Below are 12,730 nucleotides of genomic sequence, written 5' to 3'. Positions count from 1 at the left end.
GTGATGTTATGGCAGCTAGATGGTATACCTTCCCACAGGTGAAGTGTATCCCCAGGGCTTCCCAGTGTGTATATGGTGGATGGTGAGAGGCGCAGCGATGAACAAGGACACAAGGTCGCAGTCTCTTTACCTTTTACTGAAGGTTTCAGCATCCACAGTCCAGAGCACAGACCATGGGGCAGGCAGAGTCCGGACGGTTTGGAGGCAAATCCAGAGTCCCCTTATCCAGGTAGAAATCAGTAGCCTTCCTCTAGCGCCGTGTGTTGTAGTACCTTACTGCTAAGCCTCTCATAAGGTCCTCACAACTGTTGAAGATGTTCAAATGTTATGTCTCTCTCTCTGTCCCCAGATGGATAGGACAAATCCATATGACCGGTGGATTGAGGCGTTTTACAGGGACTCTATCATGCCCCAGCCTCTCGTGGGTGCCACCTTGCCTCCTGGGTATAGAGCGGGCAGGTAACATCAAATTAGCTGTCCTGCCAGTCTCTGGAGCAAGACATAAAGGACTGTTGCTCCCTCGGTGTTCCGGCTACCGGGATCTTGAACCTCAGAAAGAGGCAGCCTGTGCAGGGCAGAACTCCTCTGATATCCACTCCTTTGCTATGACTTCTTCACCCTCTCTACAATACAGTTCTCCTTCCGTCTCTCTTTCTGGGAGCTGCCGCACTCAGGGCAGGCGCAGCTCCGTGTCCTTCTTTCTCAGCCTCTGACAGGATCCCACCCCTGTCAGGGACCAACTACCTGAGCGAAGCTCAGCCAGCAACTGTCTATCTTCCTATCCAGGCAACAAGTTTTACCTAAGTGTGAAGAGTGCCCTAATAAATAGGAGCATAGCTCCCCCTGGTGGCCTGGAGTGCGAAATGTGTTGTATGTTTGTGATACCTGGATTCAGTTGTCTTTCATTGCCTCCAAACGTAACATCACTCCCCCCAGAGGAGAACGATATTACTGCAATGACTAGGACCCTGGGGAACTGCACATGCGCCTGCCATTTTGGAAGATGGCAGCGCCCATCCTAGATGCCGGACGGACACCGGGAGCGACCTCTGAGACTCATGTTTGGCAGCATGATGAGAAAGGTTTTTTTGCCTTGTTTTATATTTTTTTATGGTGTTCACTAAAGGGGTTCACTAGTACAACAGTTTTATAGTTTGGGTTGTTGCAGACACAGCAATACCAACCACGTGTGCTTTTGTTTTTTTCATACCAATATTTATTTATAGATTCAATATCTTTTGATATTTTTATTTTTATCTTTATGACATCAGGTCACCGTGGCATAGACTGGGACACTGCATCATGCTGCGGGGTCTCCGATCCAAAGGCAAAGGGGCTTCCATCCCTCTGCCGGCAACCAGAATGCTGCAATCACAGCATTTAGGGGGTTAAAGTACCAGGAGCAGTGCGTGAACGCTCCTGGCACTTAGTGCCAGATGTCAGCTGTCAGAATCAGCTGACACCCAGTGGTGAGTGCCCGTGCACCGCCAGTTTATGCGGGCGATCGAAATGACGTAATTATTCGTCCCTGGTCAAATTAGCCCATGGACAGAATATTACGTCAGATGTCAGAAAGGGGTTAAGCTACAGCTAGAAATTAAAGAGGATGTCCACTACTTTAGCATCAATTAGGATAGGTCCTCAATGTCTGATCAGTCGGGGTCTGACACCCAACACCCCCGCCGATCGGCCTTTAACGGTGTTGGATGGAAATACTCACTTGTGAAGCTGGCCATCTTCTGATAGTGGCCGTGGCAGGGTACTACACATCCGCCTCCTATTAATTTGAATGGTTTTGCCGGTCAGTGGCCACCACCAATAACAGTTGATTAGCGGGGGTGCAAGGTGTCGGACCCCGACAGATCAGACATTGATGACCTACCCTATGGATAGGTCATCAATGCTAATGTAGTGAACCGTTTTAATTAAAAAAAAGATATACAAGGAAATATTCACACAATAGCCATCCCTGACGAAGGAATCAATGATTCCGAAATGAGTTGGATTGTGGTCCTTAGGGCGCTCCATAGCCATAGCCAGTCACGTTAGGTATCACGTGACCGTGACGTCACACAAGGTCCTGCAGTTTCCTGCACTTTGCTGGCTGTTCTCCAGCTTCTGACCGGGAACACCTACACACGGTAACTTGCTACCAACGAACAGGGACGTCCGTCACCGGCCGGGACAGCGCCCCACCAGTAAGGAAGCCTTTTCTGCTTGGTGGAATCTGGCACGCACAAACTAGTGCATACTGCAAGGACCTTCCATACTTGGAACCACCATCCCTGCGGCATCATCCTGACACACAGGTAAATGAATAATAGGCGGCATTGAATACATTTTGTCAACTTATATACTCCATCTAGGTGCTTATATATATATCTTGTAGGGAAATTTTCCCACTATCTGGTCTTTTTGCACAAATATGAACACTGCATGTATGAAATATTCACACAAGTCCAATTTGTTGCAGATATTAATGTGAGTAAAAATGAGTTTTATTAATCTAAATAGTGTTGTTTGGGCAGTAAACACATAGCACCTTATTCATGATAGTATTTTTGTCAGTTTTTACCGTGGATACCTCCCAACAAGTGACTTTTCATTTTGTGACATATTAAATCCATTTGTGCTTCTTTAAAGTTGTCTTTCGTTTAGTTTTCTGATTTTTACGTCAATATGGCTATTCCAGATGTTTTAGACGGATAAGTCAAATGTAACTTTCTTTAAAAAGTTACACAATTTGATGTGAGTGTACCTCAGTCAGCCTTTCGAGTAATTTTACGTACGCCAGTTATTTTGGCGCAATTTTGTGAAAAGTGCAACTTTTTGCTCTTTAAAGGGACACTGTCACCTGAATTTGGAGGGAACAATCTTCAGCCATGGAGGCGGGGTTTTTGGGTGTTTGATTCACCCTTTCCTTACCCGCTGGCTGCATGCTGGCTGCAGTATTGGATTGAAGTTCATTCTCTGTCCTCCGTAGTACATGCCTGCACAAGGCAACCCCGCCTCCATGGCTGAAGATTGTTCCCTCCAAATTCAGGTGACAGTGTCCCTTTAAAGTCGCAAGATGTAAAAAAGAGCACTTTTATTTTACACAAAATTCATGAAGCAAGTGCGTCATTTTGAATAATTTGGTACAATAAATGGCAGTGAGAACCACAACAACAAAAAAAAAATGACATAATAAAAATGCAAGTGATGAATCGGGGCCATTGATTTCTACAAGCTCTATTTAGATGAATAAGATATTCACAAACATTTTATGCCACAATATCTGTAAGGTGTGACTCATCCTTTTTTTATTCTCGATGAGTTAACATATTCCACAAATGCATAAAATATGCATGAAAAAAACGGGATGCAAAATGTGAATCAGGGTGCTTGATAAATAAGAAAAAGAAACTGAAACATTTTCACAGAAACAGTAATTAACCTTATATTATTGAATTCAGAATTACAGAGCTACTGTATAAAGCGACCCTCCCATCAAAATTAAACATTTGACTACAAATCGCAACTGTATATTCTTTATATCTGGTGCCCTCCTCATGAACGTTTCTGACACTGATTTAGGTCAACTTTATGCATTTCCATAAAATGTTTTCCACAGGCAGGATTGTTGCGCTACCAACTATTTTGGCTGTAACATCTGACGCAGTTGACTTTTTGCGACTTGCTTGTTGGGGTTGCAGTACGCTCAATGTCGCAATACAACCCCATTCACTTGTATTGTGCTGTGATGTAGCAACGACATCTAGCAAACCTTGGCTATGTGACAGGTGTCCCGGCAAAAGTCGCTGTGTAGCCCCAGTGTATAGGCTGCATTCACACATCCTTTGTACACATCCATGTGCTGTTTTTTTTATTAAGCAGCACTCTGACCCACAGTTTCATTAATCCATACATACACACATCCATTTTAAAAAACGGATCCATGTGTTCAATCCATGAAACCTAGAGCATGTCCTATTCTGATACGTTTTACGCATCAGACTTGGCCCTTAAAGAAAATCTGTCAGCAGGTTTTTGCTACCTCAACTGCGAGTAGCCTGATGCAAGCAAAGGGAAGCTGAATCTAAGGACTCTTTGATATGCACATCCTGATATTTCCAGTACTGGAAAAACAGTGCCAGAGATATCAGAGTCCGTTTGTCCGTGTGTGTAATACTTATGGTATACGTGTGGCAACCATGTGCCGCACGTGTGCCACATCAGTACCACACGTACCGGCGCTTGGGAAGCAGCGGTACTGTTCATGCTGTTCCCTAGTGCTGAAGACAGCTTGCATCATTCTCCCCTGCTGGCACTGCGATCACCACACGTATTGCACATATTAAAGTCTGAAAGAGTCCTAACAATGTAGATTACTGGGTGCAGCCATTCTGACACAATCCAATCAGAGTTTTTAGATATAGCAATGAAGCAGAGCTGAGAAAGCTAACCCCGCCCACAGCACTCCATATACAATGTCTATAGATAGTGAGCTGCCTATCACAGGAGGGGGTGTGTCCTGAGTCACATCAATAAGCTCCTGGTTCTAAAACAATCATTGCAAGGAAGCCAAAGCACTGAGCTTGATAAGAGAGGCATAGCTGAAATCTGTGCTTTAACCTCTGCAGCATACTGTCTTCAGATTACATAGGAAAAACCTGCAGATAGATTCCCTTTAAAGTTTATGGAGATCTGTTAAAAAAAAGACAAAAAATGGAAGATACACTTTTTCAGTGTTCCATCCATGTTTCATCCATCATATTTTACTGATCCATTGTTAAGAGCCAATAATATTAAGTTAAAGGGAACTTGTCACCACGAAAATCGTGGGTGAGGTAAGCCCACCGGCATCAGGAGCTTATCTACAGCATTCTGTAATGCTGTAGATAAGCCCCCGATGTTACCTGAAACAGGAGAAAAAGACGTTAGATTATACTCACCCAGGGGCGGTCCCGCTGCTGGTCCGGTCAGATGGGTGTCTCTGGTCCGCTGCGGTGCCTCCCATCTTCATTCCAAGATGTCCTCTTCTGATCTTCAGCCACGGCTCCGGCGCAGGCGTACTTTGTCTGCCCTGTTGAGGGCAGAGCAAAGTACTGCAGTGCGCAGGCGCCGGAAAGGTCAGAGAGGCCCGGCGCCTGCGTCTTTTTCTCCTCTTTCAGGTAACATCAGGGGCTTATCTACAGCATTACAGAATGCTGTAGATAAGCCCCTGATGCCGGTGGGCTTACCTCACCCGCGATTTTCGGGGTGACAGGTTCCCTTTAAAACATTCCAAATCCTTTATTTTTTAAAATCATACTAAAAGAATTTTTTGCAACATGGATGCAATGCAGATGACACATGAGAGAGAAAAGTCCATTTTTGATAAATGTAAAAACAGAAAAGTGTGTGCGAATGTTGCCAAAGAGAAAGACAAACAAAAGCAAATGTAAAGAAATGAATTCTATTTAGTGATCTGGAGAACTTGACATAATCATATGCATTATACATCTGCAAGTTGCTTTATGTTTCTCGCCAACAGCTTTTGTGGCCCAATAGCAGGATCTTTGCCCTGGGCCCACTGATGTCTCATATTATCCTTGACAAGCATGCTCAGCAGGTCCCGATACAGAACTGTGATATTATCAAACTGTAGCAAGTCTGGCATGTTTCAGCACATTAGCTCTGTATGATCGCGTTTGATTACAGTGATATGGGATCTTCGGCTCACAGGTCAGCCCACAGCTTATTTAAATAATGCCTAAGGCATTTAACGAAAATTATCATAGGCGAGAGATGCAAAGTACATGGGATTTCTCTGGAAAAAGCACAAGTGTACTTTGCTATTAGACTTCTACTTCAACTGTGGTGTAAATGCTTAATTTTGTTTCCTAAACTGCATGACAAGCACATTTTTGGATCTTGGTGCTATTCATTGCATACAGAAAGAGACTGCACTAACAGCATGTGTATTATAGCAAAGGAGGAGTAAGAACTACGCGAGCGGTGCGGCATGCACAGAAAGAAGTGATAAACCGGGCGCGCAGAACGGAACTCTACGATTGGTCAAATTGTCATAAAAGTAGATATTGCTACATATTTTTCTGATAGTGTTTGTACGTGAGCAATTATTATAAAAAGGTAAGCAAAAAATCCAGTGACCGTGTGATAGTTATCATAAAGGGTGATGAAAATATAATTAATGGGGTGTTTCTCTGTAAAATTCCTGTTCTCTGCAGTCACGGTGTAAAACATCCTGTGTATTGTGTTAAAGTCCGCAGGGAATCTTTTTATAGACCACAATTACAAATAGCAACAGGTTTCGATTTTAAGATACTCATTGTGTTTATTTGATAGCGTTTGCTGCCACTTTGATGCCCGACTCATTGTTGGCTAACTTGATGACATTTTACCAACATGTATGGTCTGGTTTAGGCCTCATTGAGATATCTGTTTTTGGCATTCAAGTTCTTTCCGATGTTTTCATGGATAGACTAAGCCCCCATTATAGTTTGTGGTGCTGGTAACACACTGGCTGGTAATATTTTTTGGCAGAACGCATGTCCACAAAAAAACCACAGGCATGTCTATTTTTTAATGCATCCGTACCATCTGTATGTTACCCGAGTGCTGGCCGTTGTTACTGTTTAATGGGTAGGAGACACTTGATAATTATTATTTATAATTTTTGCATACAATAAAAATGGATGCCAAATTGGTGGCAAAAATCGGATCCAGCACGTCAGTAAAATTTTTTTATTTTTCTCATATGCAAAAAAACACCCATCCGAGTGAGGCCTCAGACAACTAGAAAACTATTAGCATCTCAATCACTAATCCCTCTGTATTATATTATTGTTACTGCTAACTAATCAGAGGGAGTTTCCAATTATAGTATTATTTGTGTCTTCTTATGGCCACCCACTGAGAAATATTTTTTTCCAAAGTAAACAACTAAAGCAATAAAAAAAAATACTAAAATTAATAATTAAGGAATTCTGCAAATTTCCATAAAATCTGTTTGAAAAACTTTTGGTCTCGATGAGGAGTCGTGCTGGAGCCATAGGAACCTGATTAATTATGAGACTGGAGTAAGATTTGTGGAGTAAGGCATCCCACAACTCATCATGGTCCGTTCCACCCCAGCTCTGCTAAAATGGGGTGAAACTGTGTGAAAATGCAAAAAAAAAAATCACAATATTTTTGCACAGCCTTGTGTTTTTGCAAACATTTGTCAAGTTTCCAAATGTTTTATACCAGAAGGCGTAAATACTTTTATGACTTGGGGCCACGATGACAGAATTTAGGTGCAAAGAGCACCAGAAAACAGGCAAGATTATTTAAATCTAAAAAAGAAATGTAAGGCCATGTTCACACGTTCCTGATTTCCATCCTTTTTTTTCTGCACTAAAAACCGCAGCTCTTGGCAGGAAACGCAGGTCCTTTTTTTGGTGCGTTTTTGATGCGTTTTTTGATGCGTTTTTTAGTGCGTTTTTTTATGCAGTTTTCTATGCAGAGTCTGTGTGTTTTCTAGGGAGTTTTTTAGGGTTAAAATGGCTGAAAATACCCTAACCCTACCCCTAACCCTAACCCTACCCCTAACCCTAACCCTACCCCTACCCCTAACCCTACCCCTAACCCTACCCCTAACCCTACCCCTAACCCTAACCCTACCCCTAACCCTAACCCTACCCCTAACCCTAACCCTATTCTAACCTTAGTGGAAAAAAGAAAATTTCTTTATTTTTTTATTGTCCCTACCTATGGGGGTGACAAAGGGGGGGGGGGGGTCATTTACTATTTTTTTTATTTTGATCACTGAGATAGGTTATATCTCAGTGATCAAAATGCACTTTGGAACGAATCTGCCGGCCGGCAGATTCGGCGGGAGCACTGCGCATGCGCCCACCATTTTGGAAGATGGCGGCGCCCAGGGAGAAGACGGACGGACGGACACCGGGAGGCCGGGTAAGTATAAGGGGGGGAGATGAGGGCACGGGGGGGGGGGGCGTCGGAGCGCGGGGGGTGGCATCGGAGCATGGGTGGGTGGGATTGGGGCACGGGGGGCAGCCACACTGCAGCGGTTCTGCACCACAAACCGCAGTAAAACCCGCAGATATATTTTTCATCTGCGGGTTTTACTGCGGGTTTGACCTCACAATGGAGGTCAATGGGTGCAGAACCGCTGCAGTTTTGCAAAAAGAAGTGACATGGTACCTCTTTTTTACCGCAGCTATTCAGCGCGGCTTTTTTTCCCGATTCCCGCATCATGTGCACAGTGGTTCCTGTTTTTCATAGGGTACAGTGTACTGTACCCTGCATGGAAAACAGCTGCGGAGCCGCAGCGGCAAAATCGCGGCGGTTCCGCAGTAAAAAACGCACTGTGTGAACATGGCCTAAGAGTGCACATTCTCTGCAAAATAAACTGACAATCAATGCAAATCCATATTGTAATATCTTCACACTGAGTTTCCTGGCATGGATTCTTTTGGCACAAAAATCTGACAAGAAAGTAATGATATATGGCAACTTTTTGTGTCTGATACATGTTTTTTTCTACTGCTACTATTGATTCAATGGTGCATTTTCCATGAAAAACATCCCAAGAATTTACATGACACTTTTTTTTCCAGGCTGGAAAAAATACATGGAATAAGTGTCACGTGTATATAGGTGTGTTTTCTCTTTGAAATTGATATGGAACTTATTTAGAGGTCATTATACGGATTTTTCTGTAAATTTTGGAGTGGAACCTGTCAGAAATCTCAGTGTGAATCTACCCTATGATTCTCCAGCGTCTAACAGCAGAGCTGTGGCTCTTAGACCTTAGCCCATTCTGTGCCTCGCAGCCTATTATACATCACGCACCTTCTTATAATGTATTTGCTGTCATCTTGCTCCACACTTTGTGCGAGCTGATATGTAATGTACAGCATCTGCAAGTAGCTGTATGGAGGGAAATGCGCAAACATACCAGAGGCAGGTAATGCTTTGTGTGCTGCAGCATTATCATGGATTACTACTGGAAAAGGCTTTCGAGAAGATTTTATTGTATTTTTTTTTATTATTAATGTAGTGAAGCACTTTACCGAGATTGTTTGCACTTGCATTGTTCACTGGCCTAGCAAAGCTCCCAGTGTAAGATGCTCATATTGTTTTTTTTAAAGAAGACGCTCAAGGAAAACACTGACAGTGTGTTATCTATAGCCTGCTTTCTGACCTCTCTTTGTCACAAATGTTTTTTTTTTTTTAAATTCCATATACAATATAGTGGTGGCCATATGAATGGACTGGAATCTTCTTGTCACAGCTTTCAAAGCCTGTAGTGGTTAAGTGGCATTACAAAAGACGGAATATATGCACAGCCAGTCATTTTGACATTGCTGTGCATTACTGATGAGCGATCATGCTCGGGTATTATCCGAGTATCTTGGACGTGCTCATATAATATATTTGATTCCCTGCGGCTGCATGTTATGCGGTGGTACACAGCCACAACACATGCAGAGTTTGCCTGTTTGTTTGGCAATCCCCACATGTGTTGAAGTTGTCTAACAGCCGCAAAACATGCAGCTGCAGGGACTCAAATATAATATGCGAGCATGCCGAAAAAAACCAGATAACACCCGAGCATGCATAGATGACATGTTATCCGAGCGTGCTCGCTCATCACTGCTGTGCATATGTTCCTTCTTTTCAGGGTTTTTTGTTAGTGTTTTTTCATGGGGGTTCCATGCGGAATCCACCTGAAAAGGACTTTGTTTGTACATGCAATAAAGATCCATTTTCATGATATTGTGACTATGTAATGTAATACACATAGTCCAACTAAGTGTCCCGTCACACAGTGCCATTTCGATCGCTACGACGGTACGATTCGTGACGTTCCAGCGATATCCATACGATATCGCTGTGTCTGACACGAAGCAGCGATCAGGGATCCTGCTGCGAATCGTACGTCATAGCAGATCATTTGGAACTTTCTTTTGTCGCTGGATCTCCCGCTGGCATCGCTAGATCGGTGTGTGTGACACCGATCTAGCGATGCGTTCGCTTGTAACCAGGGTAAACATCGGGTTACTAAGCGCAGGGCTGCGCTTAGTAACCCGATGTTTACCCTGGTTACCAGCGTAAATGTAAAAAAAAAAAACAGTACATACTTACATTCCGGTGTCCGTCAGGTCCCTTGCCGTCTGCTTCCCGCACTCACTGACTGCCGGCCGTAAAGTGAAAGCAGAGCACAGCGGTAACGTCACCGCTGTGCTGTGCTTTCACTTTACGGCCGGCAGTCACTGAGTGCGGGAAGCAGACGGCAAGGGACAGACACCGGAATGTAAGTATGTGCTGTTTGTTTTTTTTTACGCTGGTAACCAGGGTAAACATCGGGTTACTAAGCGCGGTCCTGCGCTTAGTAACCTGATGTTTACCCTGGTTACCCGGGGACCTCGGCATCGTTGGTCGCTGGAGAGCTGTCTGTGTGACAGCTCCCCAGCGACCACACTACGATTTACCTACGATCACGGCCAGGTCGTATCGCTGGTCGTGATCGTAGGTAAATCGTATAGTGTGACGGTACCCTAAGTCTATACTATTGACCAGTAGGCACTCCATGTTCGTAGTTCGTATGGTGCTTACATGTGGCATTGTATACTTCTTGGAAGAAATGCAATATGGCCACATTGCCGAAATACAATATGGCCCCATAGCAAGCTGAAAGCACCATATCAACAAAAGGCTTTACAGTTGCACCTATGGCACTGGTGGACACAGACAGAAAAGGGCCCTGGTGCAAAAATAGTACATGGGCCCTTTGCAGTCCAATAGGTCATCATAATGCACAATTCCACCTGTTTATGAGATGGAAATGGGCCCTCGGAGCAATGATATGTCTGCCTCTGACCTTTGGCCATTTGGGATTCTGCTCCACTACAAAGTCATAAAAATCTATTAATTCAAACATAATTCAACAGAAAAAAAACCTTAATATGTCTACTTATAAAACTGTAGCCTTATGAAAGTAGTGTACAGATAGACGCAATGTGCCTCTGTGGCACACAGACCTGTAAAACTACAATGTGCATGGGGCTTTATAGTAGACTCACACCCAGATAAGCAATTCAACTACTATCATGCTCCTGCCTAGTCAGAGGAAATGGTTGTGCTTGCAGGAAATAGAGACAAACACATGGAGAGCTTAGCCGTCACTCAAATATTCCTCCAAAAGTACACTGTATAACGTCTACCTAAAAGACAAACTCAAATGGCATCATTTTAATTCTCCATCATGTCTTGTGACTATCCGCCCCCACTCTCCTGCACTCAGTAACATACCCGTGACATAAGAATCACAGGTAGCTGTGATGATGAGTGTGCACTGATTGCTTCTAAACAGGTAAAATCAGGCACTGATAGAGAATAAAGGGAACGTGTCTGATCTGCCATTCTTAAAGGCTTGATTGACCCTAACATGTGCTCCCTATTTCCAAGCAAAACCAAGTCTGTTTACCCAATTTATTTCTGGTTATTTTTCCTTCTCACAGCAGAGCTCTGACTCCTAAATCTCTGACCCTCATTTTTAGGCCCTGTCTTCAAATCATAAAGTGGTAAGAAAAGGTTGCATTGTCTCATACATCTGTACATATAATAGACAAGATGTCACCTTAGATTCTGATCATTGTTAACCTTTAACGTCTGCATTTTCATTTCTTTGATGTATCACATTTTCATTGCCATTACTGCCACTTATTAGTGATAATATATTAAGACTACATTATATAGATGACAATGGTCAATGTAAAACAGTAAGATAGGCATTTTATATTTGATTTATACACCAATATATATTTTATTGGCAGAAAACCCTGTAAATCATACATCATCATTTAAAACTATACAGTATTTTTAGGAGACAAAACCTGTGCTAAAGATGCTCACTGATCTTAGTAGTGCTGGGCCCATAACTATATAAAATGAAGAAATAAAAAAAATATACATATACCATAAATTAATTTATATCTGCAGACTGAATTTGACGGCTGAATAGAGCACAAAGCATTTTAATCTTCATACAACTCTTTGGCCGGAACAGTTCCGCATACAGTTTAGATAAGTCAATTTTGGATTGACGACTACATAACAAAATGCCATCGCACCAACAAAAAGGATGGTCCTGCTCACGGTTTATAAGAATATGTGCTGAAAAGCGTCAAACTGAGCTAACGAACAAACATACTGAGAGTTATGTTACACACATATATGTGCACCCTAATAAACAAGCCTCGATAGAAGAGTCCTCAACCTCACCTTACATCCCTGGTAGGAAACTCTGGAGATCCCTGGGTGCTTCAGTCTATGATTGTAGATATGTGAGGACAACACGTTGAGAGTTGTTGCTCTACTAAGTTCTGTATATACTGTGAAGCAAGTGTGGATTTACAGAGCTCAGTATGAAAGATGTGTGTCCTGCCTCCCCACATTTCCTCTGGAGGAAATGGCTGCTCTTCCTGTTTCCCGGAGATGATTCCATACACTATTGTTGTGCATCCGACAACTTATGTGTCTAGCTGGGTGTGCCCTTACTGTGTACTATATGTGTGTTGTGTATGTAACATAAAAATATCTATCTACACAATACTGTGCTTATAACACGATAGGTAGCTGGGTATAATTATATGGGATCCCACCAATAAACGTAAGTGTAGAGAATAGTGGCGTGATTAAAATATAACTTTTATTTGTTCAAGTTAAAAAATAGGTA

The 12,730-nt window shown here is 42.9% G+C and overlaps 1 protein-coding gene across 1 annotated transcript in view; it reads right to left on the bottom strand.

Moving 5' to 3' along the window:
• Window positions 1-12,362, bottom strand: part of SHANK3 (SH3 and multiple ankyrin repeat domains 3) — a 614,328-nt gene extending 601,966 nt beyond the window's left edge. The window contains exon 1 of the mRNA XM_069765494.1: window positions 12,277-12,362. The gene's annotated coding sequence lies outside the window, so the exon portion shown is untranslated. The remainder of the gene's footprint in view (window positions 1-12,276) is intronic.
• Window positions 12,363-12,730: the final 368 nt, after the last annotated feature.

Source organism: Ranitomeya imitator, chromosome 4 (genome assembly GCF_032444005.1).
Source record: "Ranitomeya imitator isolate aRanImi1 chromosome 4, aRanImi1.pri, whole genome shotgun sequence".
Classification (NCBI taxonomy): Eukaryota; Metazoa; Chordata; class Amphibia; order Anura; family Dendrobatidae; genus Ranitomeya; species Ranitomeya imitator.
Note: the sequence above shows the minus strand (reverse complement) of the source record. Positions and strands in the feature narration are given on the sequence as shown.